The following is a 26,190-nucleotide window of genomic DNA, read 5'->3' as shown; positions in this document are numbered from 1 at the left end:
CCATCGCTATTTGCTATCGCTATACTATCGATGCAAAACTGGCTTTATGTTAATTTTCTATTATGAGTTTGTAATTTCTCGCGAGTTTAATCAGCAAATTGTTCACGTTTCTCGAGTTAATTATGCGGTGAATGTAGTGTGTGGTTCGAGGAAGTTCATGTTCTGGGACATGCTCTGAGACATAAACATATATAACGCTTCTATCTCGCTTCGTTTGCTTACACGTGCGATACCTTTAAGAATTGAGATACTTGATACCGCTTGTAATTTAAAGAATTTAAATGTCTAACACTCTTATTTCAAAAAAATTCGACTGTGAACAGGTGGTAGAAGCTTTGAAACACATCTTGTATATCTCGACGGTTTATTACAACAATATTATATCCTTAATAATACCGTACCGCTTTTCCCTTTTTTTGATTGTGTCGTCAAAAGATAGAGAAGATCGATAAACGATCCAATTATTTCTGCTTATTTGCCGGACGAATAACGAATAATTTTGTGTGTCTGTGTGTGCATATGATGTGTGATAGAGAGTGTTGGCTGTCTAATAGCATCTTTCATATCTTCGTGTCTGACCAATACCTGCGATAACGAGAATTCGTTCGCGCTTAAGCTTAACTGTCACGTCATATGAATGACACTTGTATTTCCTTTCTCGCATATGGATGACGACTTATCCGCTTAATTCGCATCTGTTCCTCATTCACACACGAATTATGCAAATTAAGTTAAAAATAATATATGCTATGTTCCTCGATCTATTGAAGACAGAAATAAGATACAAAGAAAATGAGATAAGATTTAGATTTTTAATTACGTATTATAAATATGCGAGTATAATTACAAAAAAAAACACGCGCAAAAACATCCGAGCATACTAAGAGAAAATATCAATCGATCGAAAATTATCCGAAGCGCGGAATATGCGATATCATTGAGATAGGATCTATCTACGAACACGTGATGAACAAGAAATATCAAATGATAAGAAATCCGGCTCAAGGCCGCGCTACATTCTTAAAGACCGGCCTGACGTCATATATCTGAAGGGAGAAAGATCTTTCGATCTCAGTGAGTGGCCCACCCGATGCAGGACGCTTATTTATACATATATCTATATATATGCATGTAGTGACCAATGCAGCAGGCTCGAGAATAGCAGCAGGGGAACGCGGGGATGCCCTCTCGAGATTGAACCCGTCCAATTTCGTGGAAACGCACACGATTTTGCGCGATCGCCGGAGTTCTCTCACGGACGGCAAGGACGATCGATCCTTTGATCGCCATAGCCGGAAGACAAACCGGGATGGAGCTCTCTCGCGTACGACAAAGCTCTTCCCGGTGTAATCTTCGGCCGCGAGAGAAGAGAAAAAGGAGGAGCATCGAAATATATATCGTGTCGTCGGATAAATGGCACAGGAGGGAGAAAACGTCGCGATCCGATGTCGTTTATCGAAATCTGTAGTCTCATAAAGACGCGAAGTAACGAACAATGAATGGAGATAACGAAGTATACAATGATAAGAAACGAAAAATGACGCAAAAACCGTAAAATGTGGTCTAGACTGCATAGGTCGAGTATATTTTACAGTGAAGAATTGCAATTTTCTAGTATATAGATCAAAAATAATATTATTTAATAAATAATGACCACGAGATTTATATTATATATTTTAAAAAGTATTCTTAAACATTTTTTTAAAAATGTGTGTTAAAATTTTCTTTTTTTAATTTACTTAAATATGTAAATTTCGTTAGTTGCTAAGTCGTATAATTTTGAAATTATAAATTAAACTGCATCAAGATGAAATAAGTACAAGTAATTTAAAATTCTTCGTAAAGTTTTAGTAGATTAAATAACGAAATGGTAGAGAGAGAGAGAGAGAGAGAGAGAGAGAGAGAGAGAGAGAGAGAGAGAGAGAGAGAGAGAGAGAGAGAGAGAGAGAGAAGTAGACGAAACGCGCGCGACATTTATAATCACCATGATCTCGGATTGCGACCGATAGCGAGGTGAAATACGGGAAGTTAATCGCCTGCCGGGAATAATAAGAGGCAACGACGTTGATTTTCCTCGTTGTTAACTTCTCCGAGATCCTGGCGCGAGCGCTTTTGCACGTCACGTGAACATAATCTCACTATGAACTTCGTAATTTCCCGTATAACGACCGAACAAACGTTCCGTCGATTGCCGTGAACGATTCGCGCGTATATTATCATACATTCTCCGCTAATTTTCCCTCCCGTGAATCGTCAATCAACAGATGCGATCGATAATTAATGATAGTAACGTTACGTGAAATAAATCGCCGGCGGCGAGATGCATTCTCGAGAACAGCATTTAAAATGTTGCACGCGTATGCGTGCGTAAGAGCAGGTATAGACTCGGACCCTTAGTATTTTCCTTTTCTTTCTCTCTCACTATTTTCTTCTCCGTTTATCCGACTATATGTATACCTATATCTCTGTCCCTATTCGCTTTATTGCCTCTCTCTGTTCGTCTCCTTTCCCTCCCCCTTATCCACCAACATACCGCTTTACTGCGAGTCAGCGACTGAAATCCTCTCGACTTTCGTCGGAATATCTCAACGACCTGTGCACTTTAGTCGAATGATTTCGTCCGAAGAAAACAAACACGTGCCGACAGATACTGCATCCTCGCGAGGATTTTCACTGTTCATTAAAAGCACTCAATCAGAATCTCGGCAATAAGATATTTTCAATTAGAAAAAATGTAAATATATATACATATGTATATAAAAAAAAAACTATACTTCTTTTCTCATTTTATGCTTATATGTACATCTCATTTATAATAGAAGATTGTTTTCTCGATATTAAAAAATTTTAATTAAATAAAATCAATATAAAACATACTTTTCGTAAATTGCATTGATGCGCTAATTTATATCATTTGTATTGTCGCGTGTATCCAATGAAATTAATACACCAGACACGTGTCGAGATAACACGGCTAAAGAAGTGGGATCAGTGAAATAATCTGCTCGATCACATGTCAGTTTGCAGACGAGAGCTATGCAGAAATCGTGACATTGAAAGTGTGGCAATCGCGTGTGGTAGCATGCGTGCATGTGACTATATATACGGTTATAAAATGAACCAAGCAAGATGCTCGAGAGTTTGAGTTTAAATCTCTCCCACAAAAATTCTGTATAAAAATCCTGTGTATTGGAAACATGAATTTATATAAAAACCACCGATAAATAATTTGCTATAACTAGTTTCATTATATTCTTCTCAATTAATAAACTCTTCTCAGATAAACTCACATGATATCGATGATTCTATAATTTGTAATAAATAGAAGATTTTACTGTAACTTAAGATGCTCTTTTTGATTGCGATTTTTTTTAAATATAAATAACTCAAGAAAAATGTAAAATAAAGAATATCATTAATATTTATAAGTAGACAACAATTTCCACCGACAATTAATTCACCTAATTCTTACAAAGTGAAATAACACGCGGCGTCTCCGCGTGGCAGTTAACGGTGAAACGACCGCTAGTACAAGCGAAACAATCCGTGCTTTCCGCAAGGAGGAATCAAGAGGACGGGATAAAAGAAGCAGATCATGGCTTGTGTGTGGCATACAAAGAGAGAACCGGGCGAGGAATAAAGAGTACGAAATAGCAGAAGAAAAGCCACGGCAAGGCTTGTGCAGAACAACACAAAAGAAAAAGATAAAGCATAAAGAGAGAGAGAGAGAGGGGGATAAAAAAAATTGTGCCGTTGTCAAGCAGACTTTTTATATACGGTTATTCGAGAGCAAAAGAAAACGATAGCACATGATAGTCCTCTACATTTCTTATTGAATTTAATATATCGCATTTACACGGCCATGTATATGTCTAAATACTATATGCATGCGATAAAACAATTAACACACTAAATTCAATTTAAACTCTTGCAGAAGTTCGAACGTTTGAACAAAAGCAGGATTACATAAGCTCGAATTTCCGTGTGTAACAGTTATAACGCAAAACTGTTAATTTGAAACGATAGAAAACGATTGAAAAATATAAAACATAATTGTAAAAGTGAGTTTTACTTGTAATATCCCGCTTTTTATTTTTGAAAATATAATGTGTCGAATATCTTTTACGGTAGAAAAATATCCTTCGAAAGATTAATCCCCGGATAAAAATCCCCGGTACTCTTTAAAAAATTAATTAAAATCAATGCGTGTGAGAGAGAAAGAGATTTTATCGCATCATGATATAATTCCTCGTGAAGTTCCAGCGCCGGCTGGCGACAAAAGATATCGCGGGTTGAAACGGAAAATCAGAGAGCGACGAGGGAGGGAAAAAAAGAGTTAATGCAAATGGATACGCCAAAGTTACGACGCTAATTAAAGCGCGGCGGCTATACCGTTATATATTACATTACACGAGAAAACGGCCGAATACCAATAATGCGAAAACGTTACCGCCAAAAAACGGGGCACAATTATCCAAATTATAAATAACGAACGAATTTCGATCAAATTAGTAAATCTTCATATACGCGTAATTGAAGTAGAGTAGTAGAGGATACTTTTTAATATGATTTAAATTAAAATCGAAAGGTTGTCGCATATACATATGTATAAAATGTGTGAAAGAATACTTAACGTAAAAATGTTTAAAAACTGTACGAGTAATTTTATTTTAATCCAATATTAAACATCTTAATATTATTAAGGACTTAACATTGTTATTTAAATACTATATATAAATCTAACTAATAACACGTAGTTATAGAATATTGCAGTGATTAAATAAAGATATCAAATCCTTAATATTATTCTCTATGATTTTTAAACGATTCAATCTTAAGTATTGTATAAATTTACAGACACATGCGAATATTTTAGCGATGTTTCGACATTTCGTGTTAATCACACAAAAATATAATAATTAAAACATAAATCAATAGCACATACTGCTAATTTAAAGACCTTTCTCTAAAAAAAACTTACTCTCGAAAAAACCATTAAGCACACAGCAATATAATAACCCTTAAAGCAATTGCATGTGATTAAAGGAGAAAGAGAGAGTGAGAAGATAAAGAGATTGTGCATTCAGAAGAAAGAGGGGAAAGAAAAGAGAGAAAGAGAAGACTCGACGGCTCAAAGGATGCGATCGTGTGGCAAGGACTGCTCGTTAAACCGGAAAACAAACTATGAACGGGCGAGGACAACGAGGTTCACGCCTCGAAATACGACGATGCCCTGAGCGAGAAACGCGCGATCGTACATGCCTGTGGGTCTGGTTTACGCATGTGTTGCATGTATATTATATATGTATGTGTGTTTATATTCGAGAAGATATTACTTCGCGAGCGCGTATATATTTACTCGAAATATGTTATTTAGCAACGTCATCGTTAGCGAGATAAAATTACGGCACGCGTTGCTTACATTACCGCGTTGCTTGAATCTACTTGACACTATATATTCAGCTTTGCATTATCTTTCCACGCATAAGTATTTTGTCATCGACTTTAATATAAATTAAGAATACGACAAACAAAGTATGACAGAATAATTATCATAGAGCAGTAAAATCTTCGATGCGCTTATTTGTTACGCTTCGACCATTAAGATCACTTTGTATAAGTGGCGTGTAATTTTCCCAGTAGGGCTGCAGAATCTCCTGCAGAGACGTGTTGCTATTATGTGTTTGCCATTATTTTGTATTATGTGGTATCCCAAAATTATTAGGCACTCTTTTCACTACAGATGAACAAACTTCATCACTCCGTCTTTCCCGTGTCATCATTGCTCTTTTTCTTGCTCTCCGATCGATCGTTCAATCCTATCTATCATCACGTTCTCGTTAATCCCTATGTTCTTTACCCTCTTTCAGCTACCTGATGTTACCTTCGTTTCCATCCCCTAGTTCAGCTGACCTATGATCGATTCCATGATAATAAGTAGAAAAGAAGCTTTTTCCCTCTTATCCCAGTCGGAATACGCATTAATAAGCGCAATATATGAGCGATGATATATAAATGATCAGGATGTAACCCGGATATTTTGATCGATCTTTGTAAAGATGCGCGCGGAAGTTAACTGCGAAAAAAGTCACCGTCCATGAAACATTCCTCTTTGTAAAGAACTTGTTCTACGCGTAGACTACATAAAAATCCGTGTTGGAAAATTCGTAAAGCGGATATAACGTGACCATTCGCTCTCGTTGTAGAAGAGCGCGTTCGCGTCACCGTGTGACTAGAAATAACTCAAAGCCAAAGGCGTCGCCATGCGTGACCAAGAATAGTCGCATTCATATTCACGATGATGTATGGCAACGATATCGCGTTGTAAAGCACGATAACCCTTCTGTATGTAATTACTTTTAAGTATATCTTGCGTAACACACACACACACACACACACACATTGTTATTTCAAAGCAAATACCGTTCAAATATTTCAGGCTTTATAATAATCCAATTAATTATCCCAGAGAAAAATCTACCATTAAAATGTTTAAAATCTTTTAAACACTAAGTAATTATAGCAAAGCTAAATTTATTATTTCGTAATTATCTCTCCTAAAGCAGAAGCCATTTAAAAAATTCCAATGTTAAAAGTTCTGAATAATAAAATCAAAGTAAATCCAAGTCGTTAGAATTGCAGATCAATTTCCATTAATAAAGAGTTTTTATCGCTTTTTCACAAAAATGTTTATTTCTCTTTCTCGGAAAAAATTGTTTACCACAATTCGAGGACTAATGCGAGACACTAGACCCTTGCTCGACGCAGGGATCCTTTTTCGGGATACAGCGGCGCGACGGGAGGATTCGTTCGGGGTCGTTGGATCCTTTATTACAGTGGCAATCCCTACCTACTCTCTCCCTACGACACCGATCTGCCGCCGCGACGTAACCTAATGTGAGTAGCACCCTCGCAATCGTCCAACGTAGGATTACACGTGCCGGAAATATCTAAATATCTTGTCTCTATTCCTGACTACCTGCATTTCTGGTCTTCCGATAACGATAGCACGAATTCGATAAGAATATATCTCGTTTGCCGGCGCGCTCGAGGAAACAGCCGCCTTGAGAGGCGACGTTACCTAGTTTCCAATCTCTTGCGTTCCTTCGAATTCGGTTTATCACAAAAAAAAAAAAGTTACAAGATACTAGATTCCAAATTCATATTTGAAATAATAATAAATATAATATTTCAATATATTGAATTTTAGATTAATATTTGTAATGTTATTTCCTAAAAGATAAAAGTGCGTAATGCCGAAAATATTCAACATAAATGTGTGTGTGTAAAACATCCTACATATGAAATATATAAAATTTATATTAAATATTTTTTGATTATATATAGTTAATGTATAATATGTAAAAAAACTTGAATCATATTTTTACTTCTCAACCGTCGCTTCATCATCTCGTCCTCGGTTCGTTCGCGATAAAACGTTTCACGGAGGGATATTTTAGCGTCATTCTTCGACGATAGACTACGAATATATCAGGATGGCTCCTAGCCGAGAGCATTGTTCAACGTCAAACATAGGGACGTCTCCGGGGAACGAAAAATGTACACGTTAAACTCATGCATGTATACGCGGCACATGCGCGTATTCGCGAGCCGATAAATCTCGTGCTTCGACATCTCTATCTCCAATCGCTCAAAATCCCCGCATCTTATTCCACCATTATCTTGGCATTATTCGTAACTACCATTCCGATCCATGTTACACTTTCCACGTTGATGCACAAATATCGTGCGACGGTTGAGCTTATTACGGTTGAGAAATCAAGAATATCTCACGAATAACTCTCTTTTTCATTTAAAAGATTACATTTTATATTATTGTTTATTATTTATATATGTATACTATTCTCTCTTGCATACATATGTAATAAAAAAATAATCGCGAAATAAAAGATTCCAATAATCTACTATAATCAATGTAAATATATTGCATTTTTACGTGACAAATTTTATTAGTTTGCAGTTTCATTAACGTGCAATATCGTTGAAATGTTATGATACGCGTTACATCAATATCTGCTCCATTTTGGTGAATATTTATTGTCTAGTACCAGCTTCACACACACACACACACACACACACACACACACACACACACACACGCGCGCGCGCGCGCGCGCGCATATATAGACAAAGCCTGAAAATATCGCGCGCAGTCAATATTTCTGTCATATATCGCATAAATCCGATACTGGAGATTCGCTTAGATACCAGACTACATCTGTATCGAATTAATCGCGCGCTTTGTAAAATATTTTTCATTCCCGCCTTGGAAACATTTTGAAGAATGCTGTCCGTGACAAAGCCACGATATTTTAGGAGCGAATAAAGCGTGCTGGTTTTGCTGCCTGCAAGTTGGGTCAGATTTCATATAATATATCCACGCAGTAATACGAACTTCTTCGAGCAACTGTGAAATTAAACTACGACGTATCTGCCTTATTACACAGAAATAAAAGATTAGAACGTAAGAATTTGGAATTGAAAAGTTATAGAAAAATTGTTGATCTTATTGTTAGATTATCTTAGAAATCTTAGAGATTATGTTTACCATTAATAAAATATTTCTAATGTTAAGTTTCTTCTTTATATATATCTTATATATATGTGTGTGTGTGTGTGTAAAAGAGAAATATCGAAAAGAATAAACTTTTGTTAAATTATCTTTACAATATTTATAAACATAATATTGTAGACATAAAGAAAGAAAAAAAAATTATAATAAAACAATTAATGTGATTAATATAAATAAAACATAATAAAATAATTTTTCAGTAACTGATTTTCTCTAACTAATCTAATCGTTTTCTCTTTCTAAATATGATTACGGGAACGTATTTTGATAAGACAAATATGCGATAGCATGTTGAGTATTTTAAATTATCGAGATTGAACCGTACGTTAGCGAGTTAACAGATTTGTGCACGACATACGAAGCGAATTCTTCTGAACCGGATCCGTTCACTAGGAGGTGAATCCGCTCTCCCTTTCCGTCACTCCTCCTACGAGACCTCCGCAAAGTCGGATTTTTCTTGCCCGACTTTCTCACGTAATAACCGGAAACGAGAAGCGGAGAGAACGAAGCGGATCGCGTCATAAATCCAGCTTTTAACAGCAACACCATCGACTTTTTTTACAGAACTGATTATCCAAGTCAATTATTTTTTTCAACATAGTTACAAACTCTATTTTGCTAACAGTAACAAGATAAATTCTTTTAAACTCGAATATATATTTCAACACTTTAAATTGTTTTAAAAAATATCATGCTACAAATTATATAGATTTCAAAATTTGTTTTCGGGAAATTTCATTTTAAAATAAAAATAACTTTCTTCAAAAGTATTTACGGCATTTATTATTTGAGAAAAACTAAAAAGCTAATGTATTTTTCGTGATGGAATTTGATGTTAAAGTAGGACATTTTTTTAATGTCGATCGCCAAGCTGATGCTTTATATTGCTTCCAAGAGGATTAACTTGGATTCATTTACGCCGAACCGATCGAGTGACCTTCGAAAACCCGACTGTTCAACGTTACAAAGAAAAGGAGAGAGAAGAGAAAGAGGGAAAGTAGCGTTTCAATGTTAAAATAATATCGGCATTCTAAAGATTTCGCGCAACAATATTAAACTGCGGAATCCCGATTTATCTTGTTATCGGATCAACTTAAATTAGACAAAAAAAACCAAATCTTTTTTGGCTATATTGAAATTTATTAGAATTATTAGAATATTTTCTAATGTCGAAATTAATATTGTCATTCACATTGTCATTAGTCATTACTCCACATTGTGCGCGATTACTTTCACTATACATCTAAATAGGCCATTTCAAAATTACATCGATTCACTGAAATTACATACTATATACATATCATTTCGTACATTTCATCAGTGCACATTCTTCCAAATCATTATATTTTTTAAAATTTTGTAGTTGTATGGTACCGCATCATGGATTATAGCCACTTATTGCAAGAACGACCAATCGATCAATCGCGCGTAAGCGGTCGACGACTTTCCCTCGCTCAAAGTCACACGCGCGAGTTTATCTAGGTCGAGTTTTATCCCCCGTTCATTCTCCGGCGTATCTCATTAACGCACCTAACGGACCAGCAGCGCAGCGCCACGGAAATCCCGAACTGGAGAAATTTCGGTACCGTATGTTCATCAACCAAGTCCACGAAATTGCGGTCAAAAGCGGTCTGACCCATAAAACTTACCGGGACGACATCGATGAGTCCGAAAGTCACCAGACCGGAAATACCGCATTTTCAACAAACATCTTATTTCTCTTTATTCTCTATGTTATTTCAAAGAAAACTAAATTTAAAATGTTCAACGTTTAATTACACATATACATATGGGTTTTTATTCGCATTTTTTAATAAAATTTTTAAAAAATTCAATTTTTAATATCCGAGAGACCGCGTAAAAAAGAGATCTCCTTTCGGTGCTAAATAGAGCTTCCCGATCGTGGCAACGAGCCCGAAGAGAACGCGGCCGAAAAACTGGATGTCGGCCAATGGATCGTGAAAGAATGTGCGTGCAACAGCGAGGAGAAATCGCGCACGTGTGACGCGCGGCCGCTTTCACGCGCGAAGCGACTGCGGAACTTCAAGTACGTTTCGCCACTGCGACCGCGGCCGGTCCAGAGATAGTGCATTCCAGAGAAAGACGGTGATAATAATAACAACATACGAGATGGAGTAATGCGTCTCGCGCTAAATATAGAATATACGCGTATGCGCCAAAGTTAACGCTAACATTAACAAACGATATACGATAACAATGACACGTTTGCGAGTTTCCTTCCTTCAATTTTTTATCAGCTGACTGATATAAGTTTGATAAGCTACGAGAGGTCTGCTTCGCCTTTGTCGCGATGAAAGTGCGTTTTTCAAAAGATATATAGATAATTCTCGGGGATGATAATAATTCTGACAGACCGAGGAAAAAAGTTTCGCCGAACAACTCCGGCAAAAGTTCTAAAGATGTCGACGTAGCGGGACAGGCGGCGAGCAATAAAAACGGCCTTTGAAAGGGAGAAATAATTCTGCCGTCGAAAAGTTCGCTATTCGCTTCGTTTAGCGAGCTGCTTTGCATAAATTACTTGATAGTAATCGAATTATACTCGGGCTTACGCTAAGCAGTCACTGAATTTACTAAAGTGATGGCAAAATATGTCACCGGATAGCAAGTTTGCTAGTATTATTTCACTGTAGTCGTTATTATTTAATTTTCAAAGCAAACGAGAACTGTTTTTCGCTAATTGAATATTCATCTTGTTATTGCATATGCTGTATGTGACTTATTTACCGTATTACATGCGGTATGTTTCTCTCATTTGCGGTTGTTATTAAAGCAATAACTGTGATTTAATGAGCGTGATTATTCATATATTCCTTTGCGTACCAATTGTTTTATATGTATATACACACGTTAATGATTTTAACTGCAATTACCATCACTTGTAACACAATAAAATAATATATTTCATTTAACATAAGCGGACATAATGCAGTATAAAATATTACCAGGAGGAAGAAATTACACTTTGTTACGTATAAAATCATCATCAAAATTGCATCACACAACGTGTACACACGCGTTTTCCTTCAATTATATAAACGCTTTGCGTTTTAATTTTTCCTTTATAAAAATTATATAAAGTCAGCTGTCACAATCTCTCGCTGTGTCAATAACCATCGACCACGTGGCGACTTCTTATCGTAGTAATAAAGAAGTTACACGATTCGCGATAAACACGCGTACGAGCAAAGCGAATCGACAATCTTAGTAAAATATCGTGATATATCGCGGGAATCGCAGTGACGTGGACATCGAGTTTGTTTGCAAACATTGGCAAAGCGGGATCGCGAGAGGAGAATTTACGGCGAGATCGTCTCTCGGATGTATTCGAGGCCGACCGCGACGACGATGGCTGCCAAGAGAGAGAGAGAACTGTGCCGGTACTCGAAGCCAATTCAATTTGCCGACGACTCGGCTCTGCTTAGCGGTAATTATTTCCGGGGTCTCGGTAAACGTGTTTCGCGCTTACCTCCCTCCTCCCCTCTCTCTCTCTCACACACACTTACCCCACCCTCTCCCACTGAAAGGACGGCGAATACGCGCTCGTTTGCGATCGATCGCGACACACATACACACGCGTACACATGACGATGACGTTCGCGATCGCCCGTTCGAGGACGAGATCGATCGCTGGCTGGTGCCGTGCCAGAAATAATATCGTTCGCAGCGAAGAGAATGCGAACTATACCGTGACCAAGCGACATCCAAGTCCCGGCCTCGAATCGCTTTCTCCTCGGACGCGTCTAAAATATTCCCATCCATGATACACATACAAACGCTCTCCAAGAGAATACCGATTCTACGGATTACGTACTCCGTTTTCCCTTCGAGTATAAGATACGCGCCGCTCTTGACTCGACCGAATTCTGCATCCGTCGCGATTTGCCGTTTTCTTTATGGTGGTTCTCTATGGTATTCGTGAATAATTCAGGAAAAAGAAGGAGAGAGAGAGATAGTCACGAACCACATCTCAAACTTACAATTATATTCTCATTCAGAACTATAATATATGTATTTATGAGAGAGAGAGATTCCCCTAATTTCTTCCTCAATTAGAAAAACTTGACTTTTACGTACGCTTTTTCCTGGTTACGTTTAAAACAAAATTAATTAAACCCATGGTCGATGATTATCCGCGATAAATCTGTGCGAATGTATTTTGTGTACGAATATATAATACTCGTACATTTTTGCAGACAGAAAATTATTTCGTAATAGAAAACGAAAAAAAATTACTGTTAAACAGAAAACGTTATAGTTTTACAATTAATATTCTCCCCCCAAACCATTTAAAGAGCTACATTGGAGTTCCTGCGATTCGTATTAGCTGTCACGATAGTTTCTCCGAAGTTAGAATTGCTTTACGTGATATAAGGTAATAACGTTCGAGAAAATCTTGATCGCGAGTCTCATTCTTTGGCTATTCCTAACAGGTGTTTCTTGTTTCATGCATTAAGTGCGCACATAAATTTCATTAGACAATCGATTTGCAACGTCGACCGATCAGCTGTGCGCGAACGCCAAACTTTATCGCGCACACGAGGGGAGAAATTTGCTGAAAAAGCAAAAAAGAGTTCCACATGCCGGTCGTTAACTTCTCTCACTGCGTCGATCATTGACAAATAAAATTTAATTCGACAAGCACAAATATTTTTCATGACGCGAGCTCGATCGCGTTGCCGACTTTATATTTGTAATCTCGCGCACTGTTATCGTCGACGTATGACTTTTATAGCACAAAAACTGTCAACGATTCGCACGTGTGCGTATTTCATTAAAAATATAAGCAATAAAAATCTTAATAAAATGTATCTCTGTATAAAAAAAAATAATCACCGCAATTGAAAGCAAAACCGTCGCAAGCATTTCGCGTTTCGTCGTCATACGATCATATACAACATATATGTATAATGTAAAGCAGAAAAAAGAAGGTACACGCACAAAGACGCAAAGTCATTGCAACAATTTTCTAGACTCGTTATAAAACGTCGTTCTTATTTATATATGAAAGAGAGCGGTTTTTCCCCAAGTAAAATTACTGTGATGGTGAAACGAGCACGTCGCCGTGTAACTCGCGCAACTTTATCGCAAAGTGATTCGTGTCTTAACGAGACGTAATTTCGCGTAAAGCGCCGCTAAAGAGCACGAGCGAGAGAGATACGCTGCGCACTCGGCAATGTTTACACGGCCGGACTTTTTATTTCGTTCGGAATCGTGCGTCGCGTCGCGTCTCGCCGGGAGCACGCGAAGGTTAAAAAAGCGTAAAGTCTCTGTTCGTTTCGTAAACAAAGAAGCGCGGCGTCGCGTTTTTTATTTCCCCTTTCTCTCCCGTCTTTCGGTTGCCGATTAAATCTCCCTCGTCTCTTATCGGCTCGATTTCCAACGCTTGTCAATTTCGCGGGGAAAAAACGTTTTCAAATTATCATGACGGATATGATCACACAATTTTATTATATTTTACGCGATAATATTTTTCAAACTTTCAAGTTCTTAGCAAATCAATTTTATTCCGATAATTTTGCGCACCGCAGACGCCAAACGAATTTTGACAGTTTAACGCGGACGTGTCGTGATCTCGGCGTGACCGTAAGCGTGATCTCTCTTTCTCTCGCCTCTACGAAATTATACCGGTTTTAATGCACGAACAGAGATACATTTCCGCGCTGTAAACACGCTCGCGGAGTGTCGCGAAGACTACAAATAACAAGATGGCAGCCGATCGAGAGCGATAAGCGCGACATATATACAGTCACGCGTTTTCGGGATCTCGCATCGATCTTCACGACGAAGGAACCCGCGAGTGTGCGAATATATACGATAACATAAGTAAAACAGAGAACACACACTCACCGGAATCTCGATCTCTCTCGGTCCTCCGTGGCCTGCGACGGGAACGACGTGTCTGCGTTGTGGGCCGCAACAGTATATCCAATATGATAATACGAGTGTATCCAATACGATAATCCACACAGAGAGAGCGATAATAAAACTGTCGTACACTGATATGAAACTCTGACACTGGGTAAACTTGCGTAGGCGGATATACGCGCACTTGATATATCGTGCCTTCTCCCTTTAACCGCGATCACTGATTTCCGACAACTACGGAGAGAGGAGCACACTTCGCGTTTATTATCGGAGCCGAGATATATATTCACGGAGTGAAGTGAGCAAAGAGACGGTGAGACGGCACACAGAGAGCACTTTCCCGCGACGCGCACCACTAATAATACATCACTACGTCAACGGTAATGCCCGGCACGGCCATCATTGGGCAGTGCCGCGTCGCCGTTGCTTGTCCATGCGTGCATGCGTGACCACCGCGTATCCAAGAAGCGCGCACTGCTCGACGGGGAAGGTATACGACGTACCACCACGATGACGAAAGCAACGGCAGCCGCCAACGGTCGGATCGCGCGACGAAACCTCTCTCACCTCTCGCTGAAAAAGCACAAAAAAGCACGTCGTAGACGGATAAATAAAGAGACGGGAATAATAGATAAGGATTTATCTCCGTACACTGTGTTCACGCGCTATTACTCTTACCGCCCGATATCGCGATATATATCGTCACGGGAGACGACCGATCGAAGAGGAGGCGTAAGAACGAACCGTAACGCGCGCGAGCTGGAGCGAGACTGAGACTGACGGCGACGCACGGAATCAGCCGATCGCCGCCGCGCCGATCCGAAGGGACACGAGGACGCACGAGGGAGGCCAGTAATGCCGATGATCGAAGAGCCTCTCCCCCTTTACCGACCACTTCCCCCACCGATATCCCGCACGCCGGAACGCCAGAGCGGGACGCGAGCGGCTCGACGACGGATAGATTACACGCGGCGCACGCGCGAGCGAACGAACGCACGAATGCACGAACGAGCGAGCGAGCACGCTCGATTCTTCTGACAAACGCGATTTCATTACGTAAAACAAGTGTGCGTCGTTCGAACCTCGCGCGCGTTCTCCACGATTCGTTTGCCATCGAAAAACGCCGACGCCGCTTTTGTCGATTTTGCAGTCTGTCGTCGAAGCGATTTGGAAATTTTATTATTGCTCGACGCTTCGATCGATTATTTTTGCGGGAACACAGTGTACTTCACACGCACACATACAGACACATCGAATAAAGATCTGTAATAGAAATTTGTTGAGCTTAAATAATTATTGTTCGTCATTAGCGTTTATTAATGTTAATTAAGTACTGTCACTTTGAGTGAGCGTGATATTAATTTAGGTTAAACCGACAAACTTTTTCTTTTTGTTTCCGTGCGACGGAAATGACCTTGGCGAGAATTATCGATGATTCAGACGCAACGGAACGCGTTGTTGCTTCACGTCAGGTGGATGCGGGTTCTTAGACTTCTTAGTCCAGTGGTTAGTTAAACTCGGATATACATATATCACGTTAACGAACCGCGTCGAGAGAACACGTTCTAACGTGAAAAACAATCGACGAGAAATCTACAACTATCGTTATGATTCATCGAGATAACACACGCACGTCGTGAAAAATCCTGATCGACGGACGACGCGCGTAAATGAAGAATTGACAACAAGAACGCGAAATTACCGCAACGTTTCGATACGAGAAGACTCGTCGTTCCGCGCGTTCTCTTCGAAAACGAGCCGAGTCACGTCGCCGACGCTAATCTCTCGTAAAGTACGCGCCGAGTCAGCCGCGCGCGCCTCTTATCGCGCGTGACGTTCGCTTTCGCGCGAATCGAGGATGCACCGCGTGTGTACTTGGCACGTTCCGTTACACGCACTTTGCCTCGCGTATCTACGTATAATTGAGAGAAATTTATGGATACATCTTGATAACGGATTTATCGGATAAAGATCTGGCCACTTTTCTTTCTCGCGCCATCCTATCCTCGCGTCGATGACGCGAGCGACGAAAGATATATCGCAGGCTTCATCTCACACATACACACATGCGTATATAAAGACACACGCACACACACTCATATACGTCCGAGAGATTCTGTTGTTTCACCTTTCGATCGGCAGTACACTTCGCACACGTAAAAAACTGAGCACCGACGATGAGGATCGAAGACGCGCCTTGTTCGGGGAAAAGCTGTGCTTCCCTTTGGGCGGAACTCGGTGTCGTTGATGGGAGAGAGAAAGAGAAATAGAGAGAGATAGAGATAGATGGACCGCGGAGGGAGGAACTCTGGGAGAAATAGAGAGAGAGATAGAGAGAGATAGAGAGAGAAGGAGAGAACGAAAACGGAACACGCAACGTGACAGTATACCGTGTTTACTAACCGACTCCGACGGAGATCCGACACAAACTGAGCGCCTCCGAGCTGCTGATTGTGGCCGAGACTCTTGCCGATAGCGCACTCCTCTCCTCTCAACCCCTTGCCCTGTTTCTCCCCTCTTTTTCTCTCTCTCTCTAGCTCTGCGCAACCCCTACACTAGTGCTCGACCTCGCGTTCTCTTACATCCATCCCCGCTCGCGTCGCGAATCTTCCCTCCCTTCTTCCTCCTCCCTCTCTTTACTCGCCGCAGTCACGAGAAAGTTTTCGGCGTACTGGTAAGTTATCGGTATTTACTCATTACCGCGCTAAATCTGCTCGCGACCTCGCCGTAACGAGAGAGAACGGCCGGATCGAATCGCATCGTGTACAAGTACCGAAAGTAACGCGACGAGAAATTTCGATTTTCGCGTCCTTCTCCCTTCGAGGATCGCGTACGAAGGATATGCATTGTTATTTGCGAGTATACAACTATGTATTTATGTGTTTATAAAAAGAGAACACGCGCGCACGGGCTAAATAATAAGTTCGACGCGCGTTTGGCATTTTAGAAAAAGGAAGACCCCAAAGAATAACAGGTATTTCTTTCCTCCGTCCTCTCTTCCACCCTCGTCCGGTATATTTACGACGATCTATATAAGCGCGATTACGGGGTAGACGCGAATACGCCCGACTATTTCGTCCGAAATTTTCGGCCGGTCTAAATATTCAGCATGTATAAGTACCTTGTTGCTTCGGGTATTTAAATGTCGGGTTGTGTCGAGGGGAAGAAAGGAAGGGAGGAATCGAATTTACTGTCCTAATCTTACCCTCGATCGCGAATAATCGTCGTCGACGCTACTCTATGTTCGATCTTCAATTTATACGACGATGAAATGTCATTATCGAAAATATAGCCGAGTCGATTCGACGCAACATGCGCGAGTCTCGCAATAATACGTGTCGAGTAAAATACGTAAAACTCGTTGCATCGAGATAAAAGTCCGCGCCGCGCTACGTCGGATGTACCTTTGCTCATCACTTTTCCTTGACAACGCAATGCAATGTTAACCGAGTCAACATCCGCGCGCCGAGCAGAAACTTTACTTATGACGCTTTATAATTTTAAAGCGACTTTCGCGCGAAAGTGAGCAATTTCGAGATTTTCACTACGTCTTCTCCGAGAGACGATGTACGATCTAGAAATGGGCGAGTGCATGTGGATAAAAGAGAGAGAGAGAGAGTGGAGATATAAAGTATCAACGCCATGTCGCGCCGATTCGCGGCACCGTATCTCCTTGCTCACGTAAGAGCGACGACAGCGTCTCTCTACTCGGGTATTCTCGCACACACAGGAGGAATAAACTCATTTCTTCGCGTCTCTCCGAAATTGATTTTCCGTGAAGATGACAAACGCCCGTTGACTATCCTGAAAAGCGTAATTTGCGACGATCGCAATATTCCTTGCACGGTAAAGCACTCTTCTAAGTTTGGTGTAACAAGTGGAATAGTGCATTTCCGCGCATATGTCGTGTAATACGATTTACGTACATTGCGTTACGTATTTCTTAAGAATTCGGAAAATCAGACCATACAAAGTGAAACAATTATTATTACGCAATAAAAAACGCGAGATCATTAAAGCTTGTTGAAAGAGAGAAAAATTTTCAAAAAAATTTAAATATAATATATATTTTAATTATAGGTATACGTATTTATTCGTTTGTTATATTATCGGAAATTTGTTTGTAAAGCAATCTAATTATATATTGAATAAAAATCGAACAAGAATAAATTATGACATTGTGTCAGAATTAAAAATATAAGGAAGTGAATCCATATCGCAATCTCTAAAATAATCCCTCCTGATGTGTGAGAATTGTTTGTGTATGTGTAATAATTCGAATTATAATGATAGAGGTTTTCAAGTTCATGTAGCGATATAATTATTTTGTGAAATTTTATGACACGTTAATATTGTGAAAAAAAAAACGTACTTAATTCGGTTATAAAAGTTGATAATGACTGAAGATAAATGAACGTAAATCGAATTATTTACATTCCAGCATGTATAGCGGTTCTTAAACACGACACGTACGTAAAAGTTATTCGTACTGCGCCGTACTCACTATAACATCGAGTTAACATAAACAAGTATTATAGGTAGAGAGAGAGATAGACAAAGACAGATAAATCAAGACAAGGACAGAGAGAGAGAGGGTAAGAGAACACTGGAGAAGGAGTACAAAATGTAGGTCATGACCCAAATCACACTCCCTGGCCTCTATTCACATCTTTCGCAATTCATGAAACTGTTCAACGAGTTTCGAAAAGTACTTTCAGAAAAGAAAATAAGTTGCGATAATAAATGAATAAATTCTTTTACACTATTAAACTCTCATTCTTTATATCTTGAAATAAAGTCATCTCTTTAATAAAATGCGTGCGCAGTTTGATAAATATCTGAAGTAAATAAAACTTCAAATAACTTGTGTGTGTGTGTGTTTGTGTGAAAAACAATTTTTTAAATCTTGTTATTCTCTTTTTCAAATAAATGTTTCGAGATATATTTTTTTTAAATACAGCTAATCTAATTTTTTTAGTAAGTATACAGCAAAACTTTCGATGTAATATAAAAATGTTTGTATGTATCAATACTCTTCAATAACTTATACTAATACATACATATTAATATAATTAAGAATTATATTTTGAAGATGAATCAATGAATATTTTTCATTATTTCTAAAAAGAATTTTTTACATTTTTCTGATATGCAAATGTCAAAGAAACATTATATCCATCTTTTTCCATTGTGTAAGACTTCTCTAAAACTTTCTAGATCTTGAACAATAATGAAAAAAATGAATTTCAAAAAGATGCACATTATTCTATATTTAGAGAAAATGCTCCAAGAATATTTTTCAGTATTTTTTTAGCAAAAATCATGTTTTTGATAGAACAATAAAGCGTTCGAAAAATAATAATTTGAGCCTAATAAAATATTCTGTAAACTTTTATCATCAAACATTTTCGAATTCAGTAAGTATAACGTGTACCGATTTTAATTAATTATTCTAATCTCTACGATTTCTGTGGGAAATAGAAACGATTTGTCATCATATCTCTTTCTTGTCAACATAATAAAATTAGCGGAGAACAGTATCTTAACTTGTAGCACGCCCGAAATTATGTCGTAACGCCAGCGTTATCAATCATTGCCGTTGAAAAAAAACTGTATACAACCAGGCGAAGAGTCAACGGCTAATTGGCCCGAGAGAAACAGATGAGAGAAAGAGAGAGAGCACGTGTGCCTGATAGCAAGTGTTTCCCAACTTGAAAACGCGAGAAGTTCTCTCATTGCAGCGGTAGCCTTGACGTCAACGCACGAGCACCTGATTCGCAAGCAGCGCAACGAGAAGAGAAGGGAGAAATGGTCCTTTCATCCCTGTGAGCCGTCGTCGCGCATAAGGATCCGCAGTCTCTCTCATTCCTCTTATCCCTCCAGCCTACATCCCGCTACGTGCGCAGACGTTTTCCCCTTTCTCTCCTCTCGTTAGCCTCTGATGCCTCCGAAGGCCCCACTCTCGAGTTCACTACTTTCGAGTTTCCTCACCGCATCGTATAGCCCTATAACGGCGCGACGACACGTTCGCGTACACGCGCATGCTGCAACTCACGCGTGCGTCGCGTTGCAACGCGACATTGCCTACGCCAGCGCGAAAGACGAGATCAGGTGAGACACGTTGTTGCTAGGCTACACTAAGCGACCAGCAGCCGCTTTCCCGGCAGATGAGACACGCGATTCTCTCCGCACCTTCCGTCACCATCCTCTCGAGGAAACGTTCTGCGCGTGCACGTGTCGCTATTTCCCGAAATATCCACTGTGAGTCTTATATTATCTTTTTATCTTTTTTATTTACATTTTCCTTTGTTTCACGTTGAAAACTCGAAAGTATAAATAATTGCTAATTTTACGCGGAAAGATATACATTATTGTTTCTAGAAAGAAATGATACTTTGCCAGTTTTGCTTTTAACATTTTGTCAACATTATTTATTTATTACTCTGCTAATTCTCTCGATTATTTATTCAATTAATTATTTGTCATTGTTTTCAAACAATGCACAATCTGTAAATAATATAATATAATATGCAGATCGATTTAATATCGCACAGAGCCTTACGAAAAATTAAAATATCTGTCAAAGTAGCAGAAGCACGTGTCACTTTATCTGTTGACAGTATATGCTAAATACGCCACTGACGTCATGGATCGTTCGCAGTGTTAAGCGTGACGTACAATCGCGTAAAACAAGAACAAAAGATGGCAAAAGGCGGCATTGCGTTAGATAACGTGGCCTTGCGACGTCATCGCACACGTGGAAACGGTGGCTGGATGCCAAATCGAGTGCATCGCCGACGGCCACGGTTGCTAGATATATGAGAGAGAGAGAGAGAGAGAGAGGGGGGGGGGAAAGACGGGGTGGTATAATAACTTCCTATAACGGCGCGCCGCGCTTTGTTTCTTCCATTAAGCCGTTCTTCCCTCCCTTCGCCATCATCGACGCGCAAAGCTCGATGCACACGGTGCGATTACTCTATATAACAGCGTACCCGACATATCGGCTCTGAATCACGATGATCGTTTCTCGCAATAAAGCCCACATCAAACGCAAAATACCTTCTCTCGTACTCGGCAACCTGTGAATCGTATACGTACCAAGATAATAAATTGCCCGATATCGCTATTGAACATTGCTGTATTTAATGTTATGTTGCCCGTAATTAATTGTGAATCAACTCCTGAATATCTACGTTGAAAGACTGGAGTATGTATAAATTATCATTTTCTACGACAAATATTTTTTTATGAAATGGAGAAAAAGAACGATCTGATATTCGAATTGAGCAGTTAACCGAGAAATCATTAAGTTAATTGGAGATCGGAGATAAACGCGCAACAAGTAGCTCATACATCAAACTGGCAAAATGCCACTCCATGAATTTTCTATTAACATATAAAACGAAATGAAAATTTGCGCATAATCAACGTGTCAGCTTATATCGTATCAAATATTTCACACTCGATATTTCGGGATGTCCTTGTTTATTTTCCCTCGTAGCTATTGAAAGTAATTCTTTCATGAATGAATAATGCTATTATGTATATATATATATATATATATATAATTAGCATTATTACATAATTGCAAATAATTGTTACGTAAAAATTTATTGTCATATATATTCTGTTTCTTATAATAATTTTGTCAATATTAAAAGACGAATAATTCTATTATGCTATTATATCGGGGAATTGATCTAACAATCAGTAGTTCGCTCTAATTATATAGACATTCACCATGCTTAAATTACTCTCATAACAAGACCCACGACATCGCACGTGACCACCGCAAATGAACCCTACTTGTGCGGCACTCGGTGAAGATAGGTCAGTAACGCGTTGGCAACGCATTCGTGCCCCATCAACCAGGCATCATGATCGGGGGCTTCACGCGCACCTGGCACGTATACAAGGTGTTCTCAAATTTGCGTTTAAATTCCTTGATTAATTTCCTTAACAGTCGTCAAAAATTGAAGTCCATTATTTTTTATGATTTTCAATACTGAAAATCTTGGCAATTATATCTTTGTTGAATTAAAAATTTAAATGAAACATTTGATGGAACACTAAAGAATTTCTTTGATATTTAATTAAACAAGGGAGAAACTTTTCTTATGCCGAATATTTGAAATAAATTTAGAAATTATTTTGGATGTAGATAATTTAATATTTTATTTAATTTAATGAATGTTATGTTATTTAATGAATGTTCTGATTAGCTTTTTAAAAATAATTTTATACATGCAAGTCTGCAAAATTTAATGAAATTCTGTCATTTTCAATCGCTCGTAACTGGAAAGGCAATCAATTTTTTTGATGATTTTTAATTTCTGAATTAAAACAAATCATCTGTGAATTAATTAGCCTACGCGAAAATTTGACTTTATGAAGCAAAGTCGAATGATCACCCTGTGTATCCGATCGATCGCATCGCTCTCGCGTATATGTAGACAGGATCGTTTGTACGACAGAGTGACGCATGCACGGATATCTCGAATTTCCCTGCGCGCGACTCGACTCCGGCGCGGCGGTTTCATCTAACCGGATTCGCCTACCTGCTATTCCCGGTTGCCCGAAATTCGTCGGTCTACCGAGAAACGTTACAAAATTCCATCGAGATTCTTGAACCCGGCTCGGCTCTCGGTTCAGCCTCGATGATGGCGTGGGACGAATTGTATCTAGTATTTTGTTGTTCGCTGAAGCTTTTGTGCACGCAATATATAGGTTTTAAAGAATGTTAAGTGTCCTAAAGCGATAAACGAGAAAATGCATGCTTTGCTTTCCAAAGATCGTAAAATCGATCGGACTAACTTTTAGTGATCTTTGAAAATTGTATCTTTAAAGGAGTGACTGCAGAACAATATATGTTTGCTTTATCAGAATTTAAGGATAAATGTTTGAAATGTTTTAGATTCTTTTTTATTGTGTTACGTCGATAAGTTTTAGAATATTATTCCTATTAAACTTAGAATATTATTCCTATTAAACTTAGAATATTATTCCTATTAAACTTAGAATATTATTCCTATTAAAATTGTATCTTTAAAGGAGTGACTGCAGAACAATATATGTTTGCTTTATCAGAATTTAAGGATAAATGTTTGAAATGTTTTAGATTCTTTTTTATTGTGTTACGTCGATAAGTTTTAGAATATTATTCCTATTAAACTTGCTTTCAACTTGCTTTCACTCGAGTTCAATTTGCGCATAGCTTGACATAAGATCAAGTTTGTTATTTGTTCTTGTTATTTACTTTGCATTAAGATAAAATTCCTACATAATTGCTCGTAAAGCATCAACAACAAAAATAACCTATATCTTATAAATGAAAATTGTCTAATACATAAATTCCATGCATATCGCTGATTGCTTCGGTCTGAATCACGTACGATTCACATTTGTGCACACTTATGTTCTCCAAATCTTGTTAGAAGTTGTAATAATAAATAGATTCTCTCTCTTATTGCCTTTCGTGAATTCTAAAAGTTATTTGAAAAATTGTCTATTATATCTAAATTCCTTGAAAGTTTAAAAGTTTTTATCTTTTTTTAAAAGTTTCAAAAAATTTTAAGAAATTTTATTTGTATCGTAATTATTTCATCTCTCTTTATATATAACTCTTTATATATAAGATAACTGTAAAAAAATATTAATCGAGTTTAAAGTACTATAACATTTTATTTAAAACATATTTTATAATTTTTATTATATCCTATTATTTTAAAATTTAATTAACAAATTAAAGTTCTAATCAGTTGATTTCTGTTAAAAAATATTAATAAAGCGTTAATTTGCTAATTAAATTTTAAATTAATAATATATAGGTTACAAAAATTAAAATAGTAATATGTTGTAAATAATATGTTATAATGCCTTATCTGCGATTAATATTTTTTTGACAAATCAGCTGATAACTGTCAAAATTATTAATCGAGTTTAAGGAATTATAACATATTATTTAAAACATATTATTTTAATTTTTATAACATATTATTATTTTAAAAATTAATTAGCAAATTAACTCTGTCAAAATAATTCTGTCAAAAAATATTAATAAGGTGTTAATTTGTTAATTAAATTGTAAAATAAAAATATGTTATAAAAATTAAAATAATAATAGGTTTCAAATAATATGTTATAATTCCTTAAACTCGATTAATATTTTAATTATAAAATTCTGTCTTTCTGTCTTCTGTCATTTGATTGATATTTGATATGTAGTAATAATTCTATTTTTTCATCTATATTTTATACGTGAAAATAAATTCTGTGTATATTTCTTTACAATATAAAATTTAATCGGTCGATATACGTTATAGTTATTACTATGTCAATCATTATCATGTAAATAACATAGTAAAAATTGTTAAAAATATATGTATGAAAAATACTTCTCGCATATTTTGAAAATAATTTTTTATCATATTATTAATAAATATTTTTTGATAATGTATCCATAAGAGTACGAGATTATTATTACAAACTCGTATCACTCAGTTGCATATGAACTAAATACGAAATACAATTATGATAATAATAATCTAGAATCTAGACTCACCAGACATTGTCTCGCTATTTTTTTTTGTCGCCTGATTCATTCATCTTTCCGTCCGAAGCTTTAACTATTCGATGATCGATGTTCTATCACGCACGTAATTTAATCGAATGTGTATCAATTACTATCATTCGTAAAACTCGCGTTATTTAATATTCGATAGACGCACGATACTTTTTTTCACACACTTTCGATTCGCGCATTCATGTATTTAGATATTGAGAGAAACCATTACCATTAAAAAAGCAAACGTTAAAAACAAACAAGATGCAACGAAACAAAATTTCGCGATGCTTATACTTTCTCTCGATATTCACCTTTTGCGCGACGAGATGTACTTTTGATCGAATATCGATTACCGATATATACATTCGCGTAACACTTGCACTCGCCTAACCATAATAAATGCCCGATACTTTTATTCCGCACTCCCGGCGACATTTATGCGCGGCAATCCATTTAGTTGCATCACATTATTCACTACGTGACTCGCGGCGCTAACATAACTAAAACACGGTGTACTTCACTATGTACGTACTTCACTATGTACTTTTCGCGTGATATTATTTCTCCACACGATTCGATGGTCGACGCGTATAATGTATATTTGTAACACGCATAACGATTGCCATTCGACGATCACGAACACGCAGAGACGTACGAGAGATGGCAGAAAGACGTTCATGTTAAAACACGCTCTCGAATAGACTGATCTAACGATAAACATGTCTGCGCGAGACGTGAGCTCGTGCTCCTCCCCACCACCGATTCCCGGAATCGTCCGCGCGAGCCTCGCTGTTTTCGTTTCTTCCAAGTCCCCTTCGTATCCTTCGAACAAGGAAATCATGTCTATACACTTCTCCTCGCGTCGAGCTTATTTCACCAACGATACACAACGCGATCACGACGATCGCTCGAGATATTTTATTCGGCTCTCCGGAAATTCAACTATGCGCGACGGTTGCCATTCGGCGACTGGGGGGAGACGCATTAACGGGGTTCACACGACGATCGGCAAGGCTTTAATCGCCAAGTTCAAGACGAAGCGTCCGACTAATAATCGCGCGCGCGAATATTATATCTATTAAATTCAAACTTTCCACAATCATGATATAATGTAACCAAATGTCCGATATTATTTTAACGATAAATT

General features: G+C 38.1%; 1 protein-coding gene across 3 annotated transcripts in view; it reads right to left on the bottom strand.

Annotated features, from left to right (window-relative positions):
- The window catches only part of LOC145935779 (uncharacterized), a 176,257-nt gene extending 151,103 nt beyond the window's left edge, over positions 1-25,154 (bottom strand). Inside the window, exons 1-2 of one of the 3 annotated variants that reach the window (XM_083037376.1) lie at positions 25,041-25,154; positions 14,462-15,052 (exon numbers count right to left, since the gene is read on the bottom strand). The gene's annotated coding sequence lies outside the window, so the exon portion shown is untranslated. Of the gene's footprint in view, positions 1-14,461; positions 15,053-15,157; positions 15,799-16,607; positions 16,916-25,040 lie in introns of those variants that run through there. The other 2 variants (XM_083037374.1, XM_083037375.1) reach the window with 2 other exon arrangements.
- Between the last annotated feature and the right edge of the window lie 1,036 nt (positions 25,155-26,190).

The sequence above is a fragment of the Prenolepis imparis genome, unplaced genomic scaffold, assembly GCF_030444845.1.
Source record: "Prenolepis imparis isolate NDT839.2.m4 unplaced genomic scaffold, iyPreImpa1.0 SCAF_5, whole genome shotgun sequence".
Classification (NCBI taxonomy): Eukaryota; Metazoa; Arthropoda; class Insecta; order Hymenoptera; family Formicidae; genus Prenolepis; species Prenolepis imparis.
This window is presented reverse-complemented; position numbering and strand designations above follow the sequence as displayed.